General features: G+C 44.6%; 1 long non-coding RNA gene across 1 annotated transcript; it reads right to left on the bottom strand.

The window, feature by feature from the left end:
• Positions 1–7868: 7868 nt before the first annotated feature.
• On the bottom strand, positions 7869–21563 carry LOC115352856. Its single transcript, XR_003927294.1, has 2 exons — positions 21502–21563; positions 7869–11998 (listed from the first exon to the last, which is right to left on the bottom strand). It is a non-coding gene; the product is annotated as an uncharacterized LOC115352856 (long non-coding RNA).
• Between the last annotated feature and the right edge of the window lie 2965 nt (positions 21564–24528).

The raw sequence follows: 24528 nt of genomic DNA, 5'->3' as shown, positions 1-24528 counted from the left end.
GTGAAAAAAAAAATACTAATTTGTTAATTAGTCAAAAAAGCATTGCCCACACAGCTTGTTTTCTTTGTTCTTTAGCCAGGGGAGGGCTCTGATGAAACAGGACAGGCAATTGTGTAATGTCAGTGCTGCACAGAAGGGTGGTCAGGGCAATGGTAAAACAAAACCTTGAGGACAAGAACCAAGAGGTAAGGCTGATTTGTGAAGACATATCACCAATTAGTGCACCGGCAGCGGTGGCTAGAGACCAATTGATTCTGAAAGAGAAGTACAAGTGCTCTAAGAGAAATGACGCCGAAAGAGCTGGCGATAGGGGATGTGCCTCCATCGCTGACACACGTGCTGATACAGACCATTGCTCACTGGGCTCGGTTCCCGCTGAATTCAGTGCCCCCTCCAAGACACCTTCCTCCCAGCTGCTCCCTCTGCCAGCTAACGCTCTCCACTGGTTGAACCAGCACGTCTCTCTTTTTCAGACTAAGCCAAAGCTTCTTTTGTTTCTGCCTGTCAAACTCATTCCCATTTTTTTCTCATCTGCTGGATAAGATGAATCCACTCACACACAGCCTGACAAAGCTAGAAAAGCTTCTAAGGCCGGCAAAACGGTTGTCTGTGAAGCAGCCACCCATGCGTTCTGCAGTAGGGGCCTCTGCATTTGTCAGTTTTGTATGCAAGAGGTTCAGCAGCCAAGAAGCGCACAGCACAGGCAGCTGAAGAGATGAATGGCTGAAGCTAATGGGGAACATGGGCAGATGGTAATTACTAGATGTGCTTGGGACATGCTGGTATCAGTTTGGATGGATTTCTGTTTGCATCATTTCTACTCTCATTAAATCTCGATAGGCTTTTTCTTCCCCCATGTATTCCAAACCAGCATGATGACAAAACTAGAAAGTATCATGCAGCTGCATTTGCAAGAATAAACAAGGGATGATGTAACTCGCACTGTTTCTCAGGACCGACCTAGCATAGGTTTTGCTGCCAGTTACTCTCCTGCTCCCTTAAAAAATCATCACCCCGAGGGGTTTTTGCTCTTCCTGAGAAGGAAAATTTCCACTTTGCATTTCAATGAAAGGCATTCACTCTCCCTTCCCCGCCCCCAGACCGTTTCCTGCGCAAACCCTCTGACTTTCATTTTCTTTTTGAAGCAGCTAAATTTGCATTTCACCGAGCCCTCTCAAGCATCTTCTTTCTCAGCATGTGAGAGGGCTGCGCGGGGGGGACGTGCTGGGCTGCACATCTGGCCCCTGGAGCTGCCTGAGGCAGCCGGGACAGGACCAAGTCCCTCGCAGCACGACCCCAGGCACAGCAGCAATGTCAGCTTTTCTCCCAGCCTGGGGCTCCCTGCGCCAGAACAGCCACTTTTTTCCACGCAGGCTGTGTATGTGCGTGTTTGGATGGAGGCGGGCGGTCACATAGTGGGATACAGCCTGCGACACCGGCCCGTGTGAGATAACCTCATAGGGAGAATTAGCGCTTGCAGGGCACGGTGGTTTGCCGTATGGAGGAGACGGTGCTCGGAGCTTTTTAACTTTCACACCACCTAACCCCATTTAGGATGGAGGGATCCCAGAAAAACTGGACTACCTGACAGACCTGAGCCTGAATGTGATGGCCTCCAGCGGGAACATATATTTAGCAAGGTGAATTCCGACTAGCATCCTTGCTTCGTGTTTTCACACTGACACACCATCCGTCTGCATGCAGTGGATAGGCAGATTTGCTATCCCTCATTCAGCTCTAAGATGGATTGGCTTCCTGAAGTAAATTGGAAAAGAAATAGCTTCTGTCCTTGGGCATGGTGAGGTTTGGTGAGGTGAAATCTTGTCCATGTTGAGGGTGGTAGACACAATTTTTCACTCATCAACTTTATGTTCAGTAAGTGCACATCTATGATGGATGTACAAACCAAATGTGAAAGATGGCCTTTGTTATTTGAGCATTTTAATTAGAAAGTCTTTTTTTCAGACATCTGTACCTCACAAGGAAATACTGCAAGTTTTTGCATTATTGATTTTCAAAATGAGTTCTTTATCTTAATGCGGATGAAACAAAAGAGCTAATAGTGTGAGAGTGTATTTTAAATTTTGGCTGTTTATTTCTATGGCTCAGTTCCTGATCAGAAAGCCAGATGGCCTGGAGAGGCTGGTAAATGAGATACAGAGTCTTTTATCTTTAAATCAGCAAGTGGCCAAATTCAATTAGTTACCATCCCAAACCTACAGCTATCCTTTTCAATAAGAATAGGTGGTCCCTGCCCATGTTACTAAACTAGAGGTCAGTGTTCAGCTGTCAGTGGCTTGTTCTGATTTGTGCAGTGCACAGACACGATAAAGAAGCCGACATGGGAAAGCAGAATAAAATCTAAGTAGCAAGAGATAGAATTAATTCCACTACTCAGTAACATCACATCATGTGTGTTTCACTTATGTAGTGGTAAAGGCCTAGAAAAATAATTTTAAAGTGATTTCTGGGATCAGCTGTAAGGGTGGACTACTGCATTCTGAGATGGCTATACTGCACAGGGATGAACAGCCTAGAAATCTGTAGCCAGTTGACAGCTCTGGTTAAAATACGTTAATTAAGGCATTTATCAAGATCCACGCAATGAGGACTGTGCTTCAAGAAAAACTAAGTTGTTCCACGAATGGGAGAAGTAGTAGGTTTCACTTCTAATGGCTCTGTCATCTGTAGATTCTCTGAGGTCTAGTACATGGTGAGTTAATCAGACTTTCCATCACTCGGGGCATTACAGGGTCTCTCTTCTCTACCCAGTCCCTGTCTCATGAAGCTTCTGGGAACCTCCTCTCTCTCTTTTCTATCACGATGGTTGAAATTGGCCAAGCAGTTCAACATTTATGGAAGGAGGAGTAAGGAAAAGATTCAGACAGGATAGGATAGACAGCATGATCCTCATTAGTCTTCCTTCCCTGAAGAAACAAGCTGAAAAGCCTCATCAATGGGATTTAAGGCTGGACACTCCAATTACCATTTTAGGGTTTATTTTCCAGTGCTTTGCTGTTTACGCTGTGATGCTTGTAAACACTGGCAAAAAAACCCCAACAACCCCAAACCCCACTGGTTTTAAGCTGAAGCAACTTGAGCTTTTTATTTAATATGTCTGGCTGGCACATGCTGGCATTGTGAAAATTTTATTAATAATTTATATTTGTCCCTTGATGGTTTTATCTTTACTCCCTTTGATTTTGATGTTGTTGTGCCAATTCCAGGTAGATGGTTAAGCCTGACAAGTGTCCAAAAATAATTGGGAGGATCAACACCATAGCGATCCAGTTTGCATCAGAGCAGCAACAGATGATACCTTCTGAGTAACCCATTTAACATCATTAGGAAAAATAGACTTGCCTTGCCCTAGGGGAGATGCTTTTAGACACTAGCCCGGTACCAGCACCTGCGGCAGGAGGAATGGGTGAGAACCTGTTTTGGAAGCAGATGTGGGCTAAGCTGAACGGCAAAGGTGTAAGTTCAGATGCGGGCAGTGCTTAGGGAGGTGTAGATCTAGGATTCCCGTGCAGCCGACTGCTGAGGCAGATTTGCTTTGGTCTGTGGACTGATGCTACATTTGAAGTCTGGATGGTGTTGTTGCCCTCCCTCTGTTCCCTCTTCCCAGCATCTGAAGGTGGTTAGCTCTTTAGTTATAAGTCAGGCTAGATTTGAGAGGAAGGGCTGTATAAAGCAACGCTGTGTACCTGACAGAGCCTGGAGATAACCAAGATGAACTCAGCAAAGCCCTTCTACCCATTTGTCTCCGCAAACCATCCAAGCTGCCCCGGGGACAGCCTACGCCTGTGAGCAGACCCACATGCAGAGCGGCGTACGAGTCAGGGCCAGAAAACCTCCCAGTACGAACCGTCCCACCATCAGCAGTGTGACACCCACCTTTAATACAGGAGAGACAGTATGGGGTTGGGAGCCAGCTTTTTTCCAATAAGGGGACTGTAAACATGATACAAGACAAGCCCCGGAGATACAATCACACGTGGCGATGAACGAAGTTCTGTAATCGGGCGGTGGTTACCCATGGCCTGTTGCTGCGGCTTGAGCGCGCCTGCGTATGATCTGGCAGGGCTGTCCCCCTTCGCAGCCTCCCTGTTGTTTCCCTGCGGGCTTTCGCGTGCTCCTGCAAAAGTGCAGGAATCCTTCTCCTCTGAGACTGCAGAAGGATTCAACCCCCTAAATCAGGTTATTCCAGCCAGGCTGTTGTTCAGCATTCCTTAGTAGACAATGTTTGATGTTATGGAGTAAAAAAAGCCACCAAAGAAACCACTTAATATCCAATATTATTGAAGCCAGACATTTTGGGAAGGAATATTTTTTGTTAGTCCCCGGTACTCTGCCTGAAGTCAGAGCTGGGCTGGGAACAGCGTGTGGTTTGAATACCAGATGGAGCAGAGCTGGACGTATTGCCTGGACCTTGTTTACATTTGGCCACTAAGCCTGACGCAGTGCTTTTCAAAACATTTGTTATACACTCCGCGAGTAACATCCTTCGATTTCCTGGTAGGGCGTGTTTTTCATATTCCGGCCTTTTTGATCCACTTTTCACTTAAAATGTATTTCACGACAATTTTTGTTAAATTTAATACAGTGAGGGCCTGAAGGTAAAAAAAGAGAATATGGAAAGTACGACTGGTTCTGTTAGTAGGTAAAATATTTTCTGTGCGCACAGATAGAGCAGGCTTTACTCATTTTAACTCAACCAAGCTTAGTTTAAGGACTCCAGCTTCTCCAGCATTAAGAGGGGCAGCACGGAGGCCCTCACCGGTGAGGAGGCGGCTGGGCTGAGCGGTGTAAAGCACAGGGTGCAAGGCTCTTCTTGGAGAGGCAGCTTGTTTCTCTGGATGTACTGCTTGATTAGAGATGCTAATAGCAGCTTCTCCTCTTACAGAGATCCTCTCCCAGGAGGGAATTAGGGTTTCCATAGTGTGCAAAACAAAGCCGAGCTGCTTAATAGTCTCATTGTTCTGCTCGCACTCAGCAAAAGGGCAATTCCAGGCTGAGGAAAGCTGGGGTAGAAATCCCATAGGAAAGATTTACCTTCCGCAGCTTCCACTTCAGCTTTGTTGCTGTGTGAGTTGTGGCTATTTCAAATCACAGAGCTAACCCTGGGCTGAACCTTGGGAGACGAACCTCAGATTTTAATTTGGCTTTGTAGTGGTGTGCAACGGTACGTCAGAAGCTGAAATGGCAATAGGTCCACAAGTTATATCCCTGGCTTTAAAAAAAATGTGTCACCCCAAGAACTGAAGCAGCTGTGAATGCTCATTCTGCTACGTGTTTTTGTGCTCTGATGCTGTGCAGAATCACAGTACAGCAGAGTCTTTGGTAGAATGTCTGAGGATTTCTTTTCTCACCCTCCAGTATCTAGTATCTGAGCTAAAAAAGAGCAATATTGTTATCTGGGACCAAAAGCAGGCTGTTCTGAGAGGCAAAAGCAGTGCTTGTGTTTTGCAAACTTATACAAGAAATGTAATGTTTCCATACAAAGATGCACACACCAGGCAAGTAAAATGAAAAAAAACCCCACAAAACCAAACCAGGCCTGTTTTTATAATGGAAGTGTATAACTTTCACAATAGAGATGTATGATGTTTAGAAATCTGTAACTTTTTAGGGAGAAGGTTGGAAAGCGCCCACTTGAGTGTGCTGTGCATTATTACATACTCTTTCACGTCAATAACCTGAATTGTCATTGCACATTTATTTAACAGAGTGAAAGTCCTATTTTGCAGATAATTGGGATATATATGTTAAATAGGAAAAGAGCCTTGTTTAGGCTACATGCTTCTTTTTTCTCAGTGAAGAATTAGTTTAGCACTTCAATCTCCTATTCATGCATTATAAAGGCTAGAAGCACAGATGGTAGAAAAAGGAATTGTAGGAGATTATGAATGGTTCTTACTCTTTACTGAAAATGCTCAATTTACTTGTTATTTCAGGAAAAAAATGCATGTTAGACCACGGTGTAAAGTGTTAATATTTTTACATATGTTTTTAAGCTTTTTGGAGTATTTTTTAACTTTCAGGTTCCAAAAGCAAAGATCCTATTTTGTCTCATCTTTTTTTTTCTTTAGCCTTAATGAAGTCTTGCATTTCTATAGCCTGCATTTAAGATTTGACTCTGTTATCCTTATTCACATCATGTTGTACCTTACACCAAGACCTTGCTAAATTACCGCTTAAGTCATGTATTTTGATTTCAGCAGATTTTGGACTAAGCTCCTGGAATATTTGCATACTAGGCAGACAGTGCAGAATTAGGTTCTTATCAAAGTAGCATACTGTTACCATTTTCCAAACGGGAAGATGTAATGTGATAGTTTGAGAACCAGGGTAGGAAGTAAACGGAAAAGGCAGTCCTTGCCTACAGCACAAGTATGTCTAGACCACGTCTTGCTGAAGTTTGAGAGATCATTTGTGTTCATAGTGTGTTATTTTGATTCCTATTGCTGCAACTTTCTAATTGTGCCATCATAAATCAATGATTTACCCATACAATGGCCACATGTTTTACTTGCCTTAGAATATATCTTAGAAAATCTCCCTGAAAATTCTGCTTGTGACTGTAATTATTTGATAGAGGATGAAGCTTACTCTGATTATAGACCATACAGAAGCTTTGCCCAAAGTGCAGACAATGAAATGTAAACGTAAGTTGTTGCTCTGGTGGTTTCAATAGTTGATATTTGTTGGGTGGAAGCAAGAGAAACTTTCTGAGTTGGGAGAAAATCCATGGGACGCTCCTGATTAAAGCCCCCCACAGTATATTAGCTGACTTCTATAAAGCATTGTGTCACTTTAAACAGTTTACATGCTGTTAGAGAGCGATAAACACGTCCCTGTGTTTAACTTAGTATTCCTGGAAGGCCCTTCGCAAGTTGCAAAATATCCTAACTGTTACTGGGAACTTTTATACCTTAGTTAAGACAAAGTGTGTTTAGTTGCTGGCTTCCACGTACAAAGACAAGAAAACTGTGAGAAAGGAAATTTCAGTTTAAGGAGCTGGTTGAAAAATTCAGATTCTGGAGTAGGAAAGCAGGCTGTTGGAGAGCACGAGGAGGTAGGCCAGGCTGCAGCGGGAAAAGAAAGGGGCAAGTAACTTCAGAAGCAGGGATGTGGCCGCTGTGTGATAAAGACTGATTTTGAGGCTTTTCAAGCCTAAGGCCATAGCGCTGCAAGTTCAGTGCCGTGGCAGGGGGGACAGCCCTGCCCAGAGGTGCCCTCAGCTCCTCAGTCCCTCTGCCAGCCCCTCACTCTCCCCTGTTCCTGCGGGGGGGGGGGGTGTCTCCAGCAGGAATCTGCCTTATCTCTTGCCCCAGCAATCCCCTCTCCTGTCCGTCCCCATTACTTGGTGGGACAATGCTTTCTGTTAGTTTTATGTTTTGTTTCTAATTTAAGAAGGGGTTTGTGTGTTAATTATAAACTGGAATTTAAATCGTACTTTGTGCACATGTGAAACAATGTGGATTTTAAAGAAAAGAAAGAGCGTTTATCTCGCATAAGCTGTCTGATGCCACCCAAAGCAATTCAATAGTTGGTCATGACTTGTATTAATGCCTGTTAACCCCAGCTCTTTTGTAAAATACAGATGGTGAAGCTCCCCTTCCTGCTTTTTGAAGCAAAAAGGGTATTAGCAAAGCAATAGGGAGCACATCAGCAAATGAAGCCTTACAAAACCAGACTGTATTTTTCTGTCAATGCACCAAACAGGAACCTGGCATCTTTATGTATGTCCTCCTGCAAAGGTTAGAAGAAAGGGAAACAGGCTGTTTATCAAAACCTCTTGTATCTGCTAGCAGTAGATTGTTTTGCCCTTCAGAGGCAGATAAGTAAAGCACCGCTAACCTGGGGGCTGTTTAGTACCCTTGACCACCCAAGAGGTGTGGGAGACATTTTATTAAGCAAGATACACAAATACATCCTTCTCACAATCTCAAAGTGGCTTTGCAGGTAAGAGAGGTCTTGGAAAGACATACACTTGCTAATGATTCCCTCATCAAATAAAAATCCGTACCAGTCGCATGGCTTTGTTTATTCAATGGTTGAATATTAGCTAAGCTACAGAGAGGAAAGGGTGACTGTCTAGACCAGCAATCCTTGGTCCAAACTCTTGTCCCCCTTGAACTTTCCTTCTCTCCCCAGGCAGCCAAGGAAAATTCTGGTGACAATTTCACCCCACCATTGCTTTGGCTAACATCAAGGGAATAAACCATGGGAAGGTTTGAGGGTTGTCACTTGGAGCTGCTCCTGGGTGGGGAGACTGCTGGGTGCATGTTGGGAGGGGAGAGATCTGATACACTGAGGGGCCTCTTCCTGCAGAACAAATGTGCACTATGTTTGACAGCATATGCTGTAAGACTTCAAACCCGAGGGTTAGCAACATGGCATGGGATGAAGAACCGTTGCCTCTTGCCTGTCTGGGTTCATATTCCACTGACTTGAAGGGTTATGCCTTATCCTGCCTCTTCCCTTACTCCCAGTTTCTTAACAGAGAAAATAGCAATCAGTCAATTTAGTTTTAAATATGTGAAGGATGGATGAAAGGAGGCGACCGAACATTCCAGACCACAGAGAATATTTTTCCTCTTATTACTTATTTGTTGGTAATTACTAACTCTTTACATTTAAGGGCTTTCCAGTCACATGGACACTTTGCATTCATTAAAACAGTATTTTCTGCTGCCATTAGCTTTTTCATTCTCCATGAGTGGATGCCTTTCTGCTGCTTTCCGCACTCATATGAACAGTCTTTGAAGCATCCTGGATGCCCTGAAAAAAAAAAAAAAAAAAGCCCCTGAAAAGTCCTCTTTTGGTTTCCTTTCCTTATATATCTTCTGTTGTCCCTTAAACTGCACTGCTACTGTGTTATTAAGAGCTGAGTTAGAATAAAGGAGTCGGAGGGGCTCACTAACAACACACAGCTGTTCCCCTTCACCTCAGAGAGACTTGCACCAGCCTTTGGTCTCCTCCCGAGGGAAGGGGAGGAGAGGGGTTCCCCTCTCCCTGTCTCTTGGCTCTGCTTCTTTTATTTACTGCAGATTTAATGCCACTGGTTGGCTTATTTCAGTTGTGCATTCATGGCTGCGCATACTAATCACTCTTGATTTTCCCTTCCCGATACTGAGACAGACACTGTAGGTTATGCTGAGCGTTTGGGGCTCTGCTGTGGATGGTGTGGGAGCAGGAAATCCTTCGTTCAGCGTCTCTCAAGCGCAGGAGCTACGCGTCCAGAGCTGCAGGAGAAGCACGTCTCTCCGGAGGCCTGGGCTCTCCTGGTGAGCTGCAGTCGTGGTATTCACGTTTCAGGCTGCTGTGGAGCTGGAGAAGTGACCGATCGGTTCTCACTGCAGACTGTCATTTCCCCTCCCTGAAATGAGTACCAAATGAGTAATTCATCTGAAATTTCCTTTCTTGCAGATTTTTCTTTCATATTGATGCTGGTTTCAGAAGTGTAATCAGTTCCAGCTCAGGCTTCTGTTTCACTCATGGTTAAACTTGTCATTTCCTTGCCATTTTCTGAAAACTTTGTTCCATAACTTCTCCACATTATCTTCCAGTAGCTGTTGTCTTTTAATTGTCATAATCTCTGCCCACCAGCGTCCTAATGACACTCATGGTATAAAGTTATTCAGAATAATTATGGTATTGGGAGAGAAAGGAGTGTTGTTCCTATTTCTGCCTTTGCTACTGGCAAGTACGGTGACCTTGTCCTTGGAAGCTTGTCTTTGCGTTTCCTCCTCCGTGACGTGTTGGTCTCGAGGGTATAAATCGCAAGGAAGTAACTCCAGTGGCCTGTCAAATCCAGCCCAGCCCGGGCTTTCTGCCAGGGCGCTGTGCCTTTCCTTATCAGCGCTTTGCAAGCAGATTCGGGAGGTGTGAGAGCCGTGGGGCTGCTGCGGCTGCTGCTGTGAGGATGTCTTCGCCTCCTCCCAGAGCAGCTGGAGCAGGGAGGGTGCCAGCTTGGCCTTTCTGGTTCAGTAAGAACCATTTTGGGTGTGACCATGCTCAGTTCTGCAGGAGTTTTAAAAGCGGTCGGCAAAGCATTTTTCCTTCTATAAACTGCTTTAGCTCCAGCCATGAGCTATGAAGTTAGCTCCAGGAAAGATTTGCACCAAAAGCCATAATCAAAATATCAGCTCAGCGTTACCCATGCCAGTAAAAGTACAATGGGGCAAGTGGTAAGAATTTAAAAGATTGAAAAGAGGAATGCTTTTATTTTAGCCAGCCAGTTTACACTGGGTTTGTTTCCTTATGTCATCATCTAATACATCATACATTGCTCTGGCATGATGTCCGTATAGAGAGACATAATTCCATTGGTGCTACTCAAAATGGGAGAGCGGATGTTGTAGTATTAGACTATCTTGTATTAGCTGAGTTTGTAAGATGCAAAGAAGACTGAAGCATATCACGGCGAGCACCTCTTTACGGGTGTGACTGCAATGGCTTTAACTGAGTGGTATGTCTAACCAAAACAGATTAACTAGGGCCTTACATGAAGTTCACACACTGAGCTGGAGATGCAGACACTAGGAATGTATTCCTTACAAAGGTATTGGCCCCAGCTTGTCCCATCTGAGTTATGAATTGTTCCTTGGAGGAGCTTCTCTCTCTTCATTGCCTGCGCTCCTAATTGGGCATCTCAATTGTGGGGGCACAAATCTGGGTCTTTTTGCCCCAGATACCTACCTGTCTTCTAATCCTTGATGTACCTTGAGCCTTCTGTAACAATCTGCCTCCAACAAAGTACTTTTTGGTTCTCCTTAGGGAGCACTAGCCACTTTCAACTCTTCTTAATTGTTTTCCTGAATAAATCTCTCTAGTAGTCTTTTCTTTTTAGCTGGTTTGTGACTTGTGAGTATTGCTACTGAGTTTGTTATCAAAGGCTCTATTCTGATGTTCCTAATGGCATTTGTGATGGAAAATACATGCTTAGCCTTCCTGTTATGCTGCAATCCCAAGGATGATGAGATCTGACAGAAGGTATCCGGATATAAGCAGAGCAGAGTTCTCCAATCTTTTCCAGTATTTTTCCCATGGCACAGACTGCATTTAAGCTTTCAGTGAATTGATTTTAAGAGCCAAGATCTCATTTGTAAACTGACTCATCTCCATTCAATGAAAATAAAGGACATGCTGAACTCTACGGAGCTATGTTTATTGTCTTCTGTGACCAACAAGGGAGTAATTGTGTTTGGAGTGAAATCAAAGACAAGGTGCGTAAAGCTTTGTCCTCACATGAAAAAGAGTCCGGGTACTCCAAAAGCCAATGATGCCAACTCTTGTGATTTAACCACAAGTTTCAGGATATAAATAGGAATACGTATACATATAATTTTTCTTAAAGTCTGTGGCACCTGAGATTGTGTGACTATATGAGAAAATCATCTCTTCTAACTCAAAGTTTGAGGAAAGAAAATAATCCAACTGTACTCTAAAGAAGCCAAGCCTGAAGGCAAGTAGTAGTTCAATGTTTAAAATTAAGAGACAAAGACTTATTATGAATTTTTCACAGCAGAGTGAGAATGGAGCAATCCACCCAAACTTTCATCCTGGGTCACAGTAGTGGAAATAGCTGCCACTCCTGTAAGAGAGCTGTTGCTTTTGCTATTTCTATTTGCTGTTGCCCCGGGTATCACCACGCTGGCAGAGGCACCTTGTACTTCACACCTCGCAGTGGTTCTTTCCCACTTGTCAAGCTGGCAGCTGCATCCTCATCATGTGCAGACAAGATTTAAGAAAAAGAAAATGCTTCAGAAGTTTATTCTTGGTCCTCAAAGAGCTCTTGCGTACGTGGGAGGGGATTTCCAGCAGCGCTTCCAGGAGCTTTGGGTATCTTCAGTTTGTGGAGTGAATTCAGCTCTGCCTGGATTTGTGGATAAGGTGGGAATTCAGGGGAGGGCGATCATGCAGGAGTAGAGGAGCAGACTGCAGGGGCAGTGTGACAAGCCAGATAGCAAGGACAGGGAAAGAGAACAGCCTGTGGATAAAGACAAGAGAGTGACATTTTCAGAAGCATGTCATTTGACTGCTAGCAGGCTCAGTGTGACAGTGCCTGAGAATTTCGGACCTGATCTGGTAACAGGATCGACAGCCTTAAGCTCAGCTCTGGGACTGCCCGTAAGACTTGCAGGAAGAGAAAAGTGGATCCTTGAGCGGCAGCAGTCAGGACGGGGGAAGCCGCTGGGAGTAACTCTGGGGTGTGCCAAATCCCCCTGCTCCTCCGACTGCCCACGCTTGCTCAGGGGAGCCTGCTTTCAGCCAGGGCTCTCAGCCTCGATGCAAATTTCATACTTCGTGCAAGGGTTCCAATCCCTCTGTAAGTTGTGGAATATGAAGATGCCAAACATTTCTTCAGTGAACTTTTAAGATAAAATACTAACACATGTTTTGGCGCAGGCACTCCAATCTTGCTTCCTCCTTCCTATATCCAGCGAGTGCCCTAATCAGCAGCCCCAGGGACTGGTCTTTCTCCTTCTCTCTTTTCTCTCTCTCAAATGCCAGAGACACAGCACGACTCTGATTTCATTCAAACTCTCCGAACACAACTCATGTGCTCGCTACTTTAAAAATTTTGATAAATCTATAGCTGGCATTTGTAACAAGCAGAGCTGCAGTTAATACAGATATTTTCCTGCTGGGGGCATGGGAGGCTTCAATTTAAATCAGAACATTGCTTTTCTTACATACTGTCCGTTGCAGAACTGTTCAGACTTCCCAAGTTGCAAAGTTTTCATGGTAATTAGCCAATTTATGAAGCAGAATTATGTTTCTTTGTGTTCTTAATTGGCATGTTCTAACCCACTACAGTCGAACTGGTCTGTTACGAAACCAACCTACTAAACAGTGAATGGCTTTGCATAATTACTCAAAAAGAGTATTTTGTGAAATGTTAAGAGTTTACTTCCCCCATCTACCAGTATATATGTGTATGTATGTACATTTTCCTTCTAAAGTATTAAGTGTTTATACACACACAACAAATTTAAAGAGCACAGAGAACAGCGTACTCACAGAAATGTGGCACATTGACACATATCTGTTGTGTTTTAGTCTGATGCAGAAACTCATTTCAGTCCTAGTGAATTTTATCATCATTTTATCATACAAAGAAAGGCTAATTCTGATCTTCTGTATGCCAGCTACTTACAATAAAGGTATGCTAAATTAAATAACAAGTTAGCCTTCTGCAGTCTCTTGGTGTTATTAGAATGGCATTTTGCTAAGCGAAGGAGGCTCTGCCTGACCGAGGCACTGCTTGCTGAGCACAGCCTTGCACTTGGGACCTTTGAGACACATCCCTGATTTCTGTCATCAGTCGGACACGGGGCAGGGGGGAGCCAGTCAGCGGGCACTCGCAATAAGGCCAGTGGCCGAGAGTTTGCTTTCTTGAAGAGCCTTGATGTGGATTCGGGTGGGCTTTGTGCCTAGCTTAACATCTCCTTTGTGGAGGAGAAAAAAACAGGAGACACTAAGTGCTGGGATAAACTGAAGAGCTCTTTCTGATGAGTCGTTCTGATGCAACATGTGGTACTTTTTAAAAGGATGCTGCTGTTGTCAGGGGACTGCTCAACAGGACCCAAAGACATGTTTTCATTCAAAACTTAAGAAAACTTAATTTTGCATCTGCTTCCAAAAATGCTCAAGCTCAGACCAAGAGTGAGAGAGCAGAAAAATTGTGGTTTGTTTTTTTTTTTTTTTAATCCTCCCAGAAAGTGTCAAACACCTAAGGAAAGGTTAATGATATCAGCTCTAACCGGCTTGTGTTGAAAAGCATCCCCTGCGCACCCTGCCTCTGCCTGAGCATACGCTGTTCTGCAGCTCAAGCAGGCAGCCAGTATTCAGCAACTACAAGCTGTCTCCTTTTGAGGGAAAGAGAGATGACAGAGTCACGTATTTATTTGATACAGTTCTAATCGATTATAGAGACCACATAGCAAAGGGCTGTTTGGCTGGGCACAGGAGAAGCTGGGGAGAAAGATACCATTTTTTCCCCTCACTGTTTTGAACCTTATTTTAAAAGTCTCCCAGGTCATCCAGCAAGTGTCTACCTAGTATTTTTGCTGTCTCCTGTGGCTTTTCTATTGTTTCCCCTCTGTTGGTCAAAGACTGTCTAGCTGCTTGTAGTTTCATTCACCCTGAACAGCAGCCATGTGTTGTGCCCCCCAGCTTCAATGCGAGATGCCCAGCTCACCGAGGAGCGTTCAGAGAAACATAGCATTCCCCCTTCCCATTCCCCTGTTGTATCTGACCCTGGCAGGACTTTCTTGCAGGGATGCCAGCAAACGCTTGGAAAACAGTTAAGACCACAGGGTGACATAACTTGTACTGTCTGATGCCATCTCCTTGTTTCCTTCTATTTTCCATTCCACCTGCATCCATGTGTTGCCTCCTGTCTGAGATAACAAGCTGCCTGGGCCACCAACATCTTTGTTCTGCCTGTGGATGGTTCTTGATGCAACGGGGTCCTGATCTGTGTGGGGTCTTATAAGTGCTCTGGGCATACATGGAAATAACAGTGGGAATATTTAAGATCCACTTTGGGCCAGGTGAGCCGTCAGAGTGGCCACTTCTGACTTTTTCAGAGTGGAAGGTTACTGTCTCATTCAGGCACCTGCTGCTGCTATGTACAGCCCGTTACCGCTGATAAAGCCTCCGTGCGCAAACACATGTCAGATTGCCACTCCAAAGAGGGCATGTGCCTTATACAGCTAGCTGTTCTGAGATACAGTGAGCAACTATTGGCATGTCATCATGCAGAAGTTACTGCTTCCAGAGCCAAGCTGTTGTGTAGGTCCTAGCTCTGCTGGTAGCCAGGGGTGACACTTTCCGACTGGCTTTCAGTCAAGTGTCTTGGAGTGCTTTACAAACAGAGATTACTTGTGCTTCACAGCACCTCCTGAAGTGCATAATATTACCTATTGCCAGATAAGCAATGACACAAAAAGGAAAAAAAAATTAGCTGGTGCTAGTAGCTGCCCAACCCAGCATAGGAAATGCCTGGTTTTCACTGCTGGGCTGAATTTGTTTGGGTTGGGGCTGCTCACCACATCTATGGTGTCCAGAAACAGAGGGACCACAAATGAGCAGCTGTTTCTGCAAGAGCTAGGGGGTCTCGCCTTGTTCTACCTAAAGTAAATTACCCACTGAAAAAAGAGCCCAAAGCCCTTGCTGAGTTCCTAGCCTCCACCGAGCTTCTGGACTGTGCCTGGATGTGATGTTCTCATAGCTCCACGTGGGTGCTGAGACATCTGTTACAATTTATTTCTGTAGCAACAAAGCTAGGGCAATTTCCAGCAAACAAGAAAAAGGAAAAAAAAATATCTCTTGTAAACTTTTAGGATGACTGTCAAAAAAGAATAAGATACATATAACTTAGCTACATTCCTTTACAGGAGATTTTTTGTTAAGATTTCAGGTGACAGCAATAGATAAGGAAAGGCTCAGATGAGAAAGGTAATGGGCTGAAAGCTTGTCTGGAAACTCGTATGAACAATGAAGTGGGTGAACACAAGGTTATTTCCATAGTTACATGGAGAATTATATGTAAACCAAAGCTGGACAACCTTCATCTCATGATATGTACAGCAGGATGTGGCGCTTCGACCTACCTGGACTCCAGGAGGGTCATTTTAGCTTGATGCCATTTTGTGACTGGGTTAGTGTCTGGGAGAGTCTTGTTCAGAGCAGATTTTGTGGGCCTGGATGGAGCAGGACAACTTGCTTCCTCAGGGAGGGCAACCTCACCCGTGGTCGTGCCAGAGGCTCCTGTCCTTTCAGCATCCTCCTTTCCATATGCTAGTGGGTCATCCCCTTCCTCCTACAGCTATGCACACATTGCAAGAAGGGCTCAGCAAATGTCTCTAAGCAACGCTGTCTCCCCAAAAGCGTTTGGACCAGTTTGCCTCACAAAACACCCTAGAGGCTTACAGCTTACAACAGCAGTGCCTGGAGAAGTCCTGCTCTGCCCTGGAGTGTGGAGAGGTGTATGGGATAAGCACAAGTCCAACTGTTTGCAGCCCTAGCTCCTTTGTAGCGAACACAAGAAAAATCTAGCCCAGAGGCAGCCATCAGTTGAAGCTGACTGCTACCCACTCTGACTTCAAAGGTGGTAATTTTGGAAGACGGCATAAGGCTTTGCAATACAATATTCAGATGAGGATTTGGCAAAGCATCGTTCTTCTCACTGTCACAATCTATTCATCTCCCAGATGGCAAGATATTTACCTACTAAAAAAAGAGATAAGCTGCAGATTTTTTTCTCTGTCTGCTCATTCTGGATTTTTTTTGGGGGGGGAAAAACCCAACAAAATACCACAGAAGATAACATAATATTTCTAAACTGCTTCGGATTGGCCTCTGTTCAGTCCCTCAGTCCTTCACACAGCCAGGTAACGGTACCTGTGAACATGAGGAATGGCTTTACTTGGTCTGAATACCATGATCACAAATAGACTGGGGCATTCACAGCAAATTTAACTGCTCAGACCTGAGGAACGCACATGCTTTATAACAATTCAGTCACCCATGTGCTGAAAGAAAACAAAATTAATTACCCACATGGCTGATTGCACAGCATAAATAGCAAAGGGCAAATGTTGTAAAAAAAAATTGCTGAAGTATATATACCATTGGTGTGGTACTATCAGCATAGAAATGCTTACAAAGTTAGTTATCTTACAAACAGAATTAAGGACAAAAGCTTTGGATTAATTGCTGCTGCAATTAGCTGCATCAGGCAAATGCAACATTAATCATAAAGGTAAAGCACGACAGGAGTCAAATAGTTTTGGGGGGAAAAAAAAGCCGTGCCTTTCAATTTGATGGGACTATTTTACTAACAGCAAAGATCCTGATCCCTTACGGATCTTCTGTTTAGCAGTATACAATTGATATGGAATATCTGCAAAAAATACTCGAGAGGCAGAAAATACATAGTAGTAGAATAAGCAGATTCCAGAAAAGGTTTCTAGTTCTATTTTTGTTTGCTTTCCTGTTTTGTCCTCTATTCTGCACCCTCAGTTGCATAAGAGTTACTCAGAAACAATAACAAGACAATGCTCTCTAACACTTCACGTGATCATGTAATATAGTGAGGGGGAAATGCAGCAGTAATTCAATCCTGTATTTTAAAGAGCCGACACTGAGCAATCATCTTGTCTTGTGCCCCTTCCCCACCACCTGCATGGGCTAAGCAAAAGTATACAACTGGCATGAAAGTCAGGTTACTGTCCTGGAGTTACAAAATGACGGAGAAGGAAGAGAAAAGGGGAATCCACTTAAGATGAAGCCATTGCCAACCCACACAAGGGGATACAGATTTTTGTAGAACACCCTTTTTTTTTTTTCCTTCCTTTTGAATTATCCAAATACCAAAGACAGACCCAGCTTTCATTTTGAAGAGGCAGTTTCTAGCCTCAGAGTCACTCCCTCCCTCTGCAAGGGAAAGGAAACAAAACTAACAAACGCCCAGATAAACCTTACCACGATTCAAACCAAGGGAAATAACAGAAAACAATCTTAACAAAATTGCTCTATTTTAAGAACAGCAGACTGCTTAATGACTTCAAACACCAGGAGATGATCACGCTACCAAGTTTAAAAATAAAAAGTTGCCCTAGGTTGTTGTCGGCCAACTTACAGCACCTTCCCTGCTCATATACCAGTTGTTCCATAACCCTACTGAAAACATTCCCCATCCTTATTTTCCTTAAAAATATAACCTCCTTTTACACCAAGCCTGCGCATCCTCTGGGATCACTCTGCCTGCAGTTCTGCAAGGCTGCTGCTTAAATTTGGGTGCCATGAGAAGAAATCCCTTTAAAAAGAAAAAATTCCCATAAAACAAGTGGTTAGAAAAAAGGCAAGGGTATAAAAGTTTGACTTATAAGTGCTTTACCTTATTGGGCTGTGCTATAGTTAGAAAGGAGGATAGGAGGTTTTAGAGAGGCTAGCTCTTAAAAATAGGCAGGAGAGTGGGCTTGAACATTGTGTGACAGCACAGCTCTGCAGAGAGCTTGCAGCGTGAACATTGCAAGTGCACTGCCATCTCCCTTATTCCCCATCTCCATATATTCCTTCACAGTTTAACAGATTTATTTTCTTTCTTCTAGAGAAAGCATTCCCAAGGCGTTTTCAAGTTAGGTGCACAAATGAAGAAGCAGGCAAACTAAAACTCACGGAAGGGACTACTGTTGGGTCTGTGCACAGTCAGCCTGTGGGGTTCTGCTTTTTGACACCACAATGTTTAAACAAGGTCAGGATGCAAGAGGAGGTTGAAGAGGACTTGGCATATTTGACTGATATCTACCTTTACACTATACCAGATAAAGGGTTATGAGAAATATGTGCTCTTATTTGTATGAATGAGTCATTTTCTAACTGCCTCAGATGAGTAAGAAACTTCTTCAACTGACATGTGTCTTCAAAGTCATCTTTTTTATATTTCTGCAATGTTTGGCAATGACTGCCTTCAGAGAAAGCCTTCAGGAAAATCGGTTTATAAACTGGGATCTGTGGCTCTACGTCTGGATGTGGACATATGTATGTGGGTGTATCAACAACTCAAAAAAGCAAGCGCAGGAAGGCTGTTTTGTTGGCCTATTCACAGAAAAGGGTCAATACTTTCACTGACTCTTTCTACTGGTTTGCATATGGAAAAGGTTTGGAAGTTGCAAGGGCTCTATGCCAATCTGATCTTCCTTTAGTGTTCCCAGGTGGGCCAGGATTTTAGAAAAAAAATTGGAAAGACAATTCATTTGTGGAAAGGTCCCCTAGGAATAAAGCCAGAGCAGGAAGAGCTAATGGAGATGTACACAGAGAGCTGGCAGCATAGTGCCTTTGTATTCTGCCCATCAGATGTTTGGTGCTGAGCTCAAGGGTTTTAAGGTACCTTTCATTCCTAGCCAGGCATCTGAGATCTGCACAGTGCCAATTCATAATCATGTTTTTCCTCCGATGCCAATTTCTCCCATGGTGCCAATCCATAAGCACACATGCTTCCCGTGAGGGGTACTCAGGCTGTTTAGGAACTTCAGAAAGAGAGTGAGTCATGTGTGAAAGGCAAAGATGAAACAAAAAACAAGTATTGCACTTACATAGGAAATTTACATCAACTTTTTCTTTCCTCTTGATTAGCGTATTCATAGCTTGGAAGTATTCAACACAAAAGTAGTGCAAATGAATTGATCGTAATCCCCTGCATACCATGGGAGGCCTCTTGTATATTTTAATGCTGACACCAGAAATACTCTGTGGAGCACCACTTTGCCCACTAGGCTTGTGCTGAGTGCTACTCTCTTTTATTAAATTACCTGGGGAAAAAAAGTTTTCAGGCATCAGGGCTTCAACAACAATTTCTGGGTTAAATGCATGTTAAGAACTCTCTCTTTGGGGTTTGTGTGCTTTATATAATTAACAGACATAGTTACCTGAAACACAGGCAGCCGAGGCAGTTATATAGAAAAGGTGTGAAACAATTCCTAAAAGCAAATATCAATTTACAGTGGTTCATAATAAAATATTCACTTCCACCACTTGGTATTCATGGCAGATGAGAGGTAGCCGGTGTTACCAGGAGCATTTCCCCTCTTTGACTTACTCTCTTTGCCCAAGGGGGCCATGAATAACAAAAGCAAGTGAGAAATAATAACCAAGCAATACTAAGTTCCCCTGCTTTATACACCTATAGTCATGTGTGAATGCCAGTGTTTTTAGAAAGAACAGCCATTCCCCAAATGTTTGTGTGAAAAACAGAATCAAAGTGTAATTTGTGTTGGAAGGGACCTCTGGAAGTCCTCTAGTCCAGCCTCCTGCCTAGCCCAGGGTGACTTTTGCAGTTAAAGAGGATGCTCATGGCCATGTCCAGTCAAATTCTGAACAGCTCCAAGGATGGAGATTTCACAGCCTCTCTGGGCACTTCCAAGAGCCTGACTCTGCCTTCTCACACACGAAGTAGCGGAGGATGCAGACAGATCTCCCCACAGATGTCTACGGGCTGAACAAACCCAGCTCCCTCAGCCTCTCCTCGTACACGGTATGCTCCAGGCCCCTCACCGTCTTGGCGTCCCTCCACCGGTCTCCAGCCAGTTGGCCAATGGCTTGTCAATCCATTTACATCAAACAGGAGGAGTGCAAACCCGGCCGCGGGTCTGGATCGTTCAGAGCAGGTGTATGAAGCTTTGTGGTCAGGAGAGGATTAACCTTCCTGCAAATGTCGCAAGTGCCCCCATTTGAGGTGTTACAGGTGCTGTACTCAGCTGGCTGCATTCAGACAGCCCTGCTACATCTGTATGGTCACACCTGGGCATTCACAGGATCTAAACTGATTTTAAGTTGTGCCTCTGCTATGCATATTGCATGAGGAGGTTATGGTTGGAGGTGTAGCATTCATGTCCCCATCTAAACTTGGGGTGGGACCTACAATTGTATTTTAGGTCAAAGATAGTTTGAATAGTGATAATCTCACAAACTTCCTTTGCACTGACCAAATTAAAAAAACCAGTCTCGTCCTTGTTAAAACCAATGGGCAGATATGCTTACGCCAGGCTCAGCCAAAGCACTTGGTGAAGCACAAAGGCTGCAGGCAATAAAGACCCATCCCTAGGTACACAGTGCAGAAGAGCTAAGTCCTGTTTGCTGTGGGTTTTCTCTGTTGCAGAGGTGCAGAGCTGCTCTAAAGCTTGTGCTGGCGCTTGAGGCAGAAGCATGGCATTGGTCAGCCTGACAGCACTGCGCACAAAAATAAGGCCTTGGGCCCTGAGCTTCCTGGAATTAAGTAAGGGAGACATTCCCCAATGTAGAATAAAGACACTATATGCCTACATACCTATTTTGAAATGAACAAGTTTAGGTCAAAGAATAAATATTTCATGCTACGCTGTCAGACTACCCCAGCAAAAACCCAATAACTTCCATGATACTTTGTCTTTGACTCCTTTTAATATTTAGAGATAAGATCACCAGACCAAAAACATCTGGAAAGATGAGGAAAACGTCTGTGCCATTACAAGGCATCATATTTTCAAAACTATTTCTAGACTCAATCTGTATAAGCAATACAATTTAGTTTGCATTTTACGACTGTTATTGCACAGTGCTTTGAGACTGGGTTTGGGCTTTCTTGGGGAAGAGGGAGAAAGGATTGAATATTTTGAACATGGCTTCCAGAAAGGAGGAAGGAGAGCACCATACTTGGGAAAATGGCTCCAGGCAGGGATGAGAAACCCTCTTATCAGTGAATTCCAGATCGATGGTCCCATGCTTCTGTGGATATCACAGAGCAATCTTAAACTCCAGACCTGTGCTTCTCATTTAATTTGCACAACAAAGGTACGGTTTGCATTCTCCACTTCGTTATACCGGTGGGAAAGGGAGAGCTTCTTACACAGTGATGAATAATCCCACCCCCCGGCCGACCTGCCTGAATTGCACAGAAAATCTTCTCCCCCCATTTAAAAGGATGTCAGCCCCATCTGTGCTCACCGCGGCTAATCTGCGTCCTTGAAGGGTGACCGTTCCGGCTCCGGGGATGCCCAGGACTTTCCTCTTTAATTTAGATGGTAGTAGCGAGGAACAGCTGGTACTTAATGAGGTGTGCGCTGACCTCTGGTGGTAAAATCCCCACATAAACCTGCATCTGCTTCAGGGTGGAAACCTGTTTTTCTCTTACGCGGAGGTGACGGCAAACCAGCAGGACAGGGAGCAGAGGGCTGGACAGAAATTTCTGCTCCGAACAATCCCTAAAAAGTGGGACTGATAATTTGTTTGTGGAAGGCCAGCCAGCCACTATGAAGAAAAATACAATGAGCAGTTGTAGATGTAGTAATTCCCCCACCAAACCTTTATTTTGCTCTTATAGTCCTTATAGTGATGGATTATAATGATGTCACCTACAATAAAATACAACTGTGGATGTAATTGTTGGAGATATTGAATTATAGGAGCTCTCGGTCAATGGCCTCATCATCATTTGAAGTGACTGCTGCTTCATTAACTTTTTTCCTGCCAACAGCTTCACTGCGAGACATTTTGAGATGAAGGAATGAAGGAGCGACCTAGTGTCTTTCACGGAGGGACTTCTCTGAGCCGTGGCTATGTCAGTCTCTGATATGACACCGCGCAGCAGCATGTGAATGAACCAGGTTTCAAGGAAGCAAGTGTCTGTGCCCTGTCAACATATTCATCTCATGCTCTGCACCAGCGCTCATCTCCTGGTCAGTGTGAACCTGACTTCAGGTCTCCATCTCTGAATTTTTATTTACTTGTCCGTATGTATATACAGGTTATATTTAAATTATAGAATTATTTTTTTCGTTTATTATAAAATCATTAATTTAATATTTAATATTGTGAACAAATCGGGGCGTGAGCAGGTTCATGGAACAGGAGAGGTGAGAGTGCTTCCCCTGGGACTTCCCGGTACCAAGTTCCCAGTCAGAGGAGCAGATGCCTCTGCTGCGGGCTGTGCTGGGCGAGGGCACGGTGCAGGGCCAGCACACCCCTCAGCTCCCTTTGCTCCTGTGAGGAGCTGCTGTGGCAGGCATGGCTGGTCAGGGGCTGCTGGGAGGCACAGCCCAAGCAGGCCAGCATTGAGGACAGGACATCACGGGGAGCAGCACAGCATCCCATCCCCTGCCTGCTTTCCCAGGTCTCTGGAGAAGCCGAGCCCATAGGGAGAGGCCAGGGTAACAGGACTGTCTAAACCAGAGACCAGGTGGGCTGTCTATCCCAACTCTGGTGTGGGTCGTGAACGTTACCAGATTTTACCAGGGTGTGACAATAGTCACATACAATATCGAATGCCATTCTTTGGAGTCCTTGACACCAGGTCACTCCACTGCACAGGACACGACAGCCCCTCACTTTCCGGCTGCAGGTGTGGGAGCTTGTGCAGCAGCACTCCTGCTAGATCCAGGTCTGCTTCAGCCAATGATCAGAACCCGCTCTTCCACAGATCTGCACAAATCTGTGCAAAATTGACTGCATTAAAATGGCTAATCCAGCTCCAGAATGATCTGGGATAACATTTAACTAGGTGGATAGTTGCCGAGTATGCATAGGCAATATACAGGTATTGCCTAGTTTATCTTAGTCATATTCTATTAATTTTGTCCACAGATGTATCAGCTCATATGAGTTGCTCGCTAAGGTCAGAACACTTCTTGTCAGAAGTAGTCAAAGCCATAGGATTTTCCTGCTTCTGGGCAGTAGAGTGCCCTCACCATTTCCTCGGTTCATAGTGGTGGGAAGACATCCTCTGTTCATGGGCACATGTTAAAGCCAGTCTCCGCTGGTATCATTCTTCCTCTGACGGTTCTTCCAGGAGCTTGTTCCTATTGACTTCAGTCATGCTGGTGAGATAAGTGTTAGTGCTCTTCCTCCACGTCTTAAGGTCCTGGACCCTAAGAAGGCTGGCAGTTTCTGTGCTGCTGAAAGCTGACCATGGTACTATAACCACCGACCATGCTTATTTGATGCACTTCATTATTTGTTATGTCTTTTTCTCAAACTTCCCAGTAATCCTCAGTGAAGCTGTTTTCAGGCTTTACCTGCCCATGTTTGTTGCCCTGTGTTTGAAGCTATGCAAGCTTCTTCTCTAAACAAAGTGTAGACTTAACACCTACCTGGAGGGGATCTGAGAAGTCTGCTGGAAAACTGAAAAATAAACATTTCCCACAAACCTATTCTTTGGCTGCATACTGCATGCTCTTTAATCCTAACTCTTTCTGGGGTCCTGCTGCATCCCAGCCCAGTGGATGGGCTATGCTATACTTGCTTTCCTAAAAGTTACTGGGAGTGCTGGAAGGATGGTGATAATAAGTGAGGTCAGGACAGTTTCTAGGAGAGTCAGGACTGTGGCCAGCTTCCTCTGTATGGAGAAAATGATTTGTTTGCTGGGGTTTCCACATGAGTTGGCCTTCAGTCTTCGAGACTCCATTCGTTTTCATCAAGGGTGTGCTGGCTACTGAAAACCACCATGAAGGGACAGACATTAAATGGTAATGGCTGTGGAAGTTCGTGCATTATCAGTTGGCTTCTTAACAGCTTCAACTTGAAATTGTTCAAAAGATGCTTTTAAGTAGTTTACTGAGACCTTGTCAGCATCCCGAATCGTTAAGAACAAGTTGAAAGCAGCGTAAGTGGAAAAACGAGCGAGCCTTTTGCATCCGCACCGAAGAGCCAGGAATCTAAAGAAAGGTCACGTAAACGATGTGCACGTAGCCTTTTGCCGAAGTCGTTTTTCGGCAGCGGGAGCGCCGGCTGCCAGGCTGCCGGGAGCGCCGCTAGGTGGTGGTCACAACGCGACGGCGTCCCCGGGGCTCTCCTCTGACGAAAGGACGGACGCTTTCACCAGCTCTGGCGCCGCCTGACCGCTTCGTTAGATGACGCTGAAACACCCGTCAGGCTTCGGCTGTGAAACGGAACCCGCCGGCTCGTCGCCCAGCCGGGGGAAAGGCTGTGCCGCCCCCAGAAAGAGCCGCAACCGGCCCGGCTACGGGCGCTGGAGGC

This window comes from Aquila chrysaetos, chromosome 17 (assembly GCF_900496995.4).
Source record: "Aquila chrysaetos chrysaetos chromosome 17, bAquChr1.4, whole genome shotgun sequence".
Lineage (NCBI taxonomy): Eukaryota > Metazoa > Chordata > Aves > Accipitriformes > Accipitridae > Aquila > Aquila chrysaetos.
Note: the sequence above shows the minus strand (reverse complement) of the source record. Positions and strands in the feature narration are given on the sequence as shown.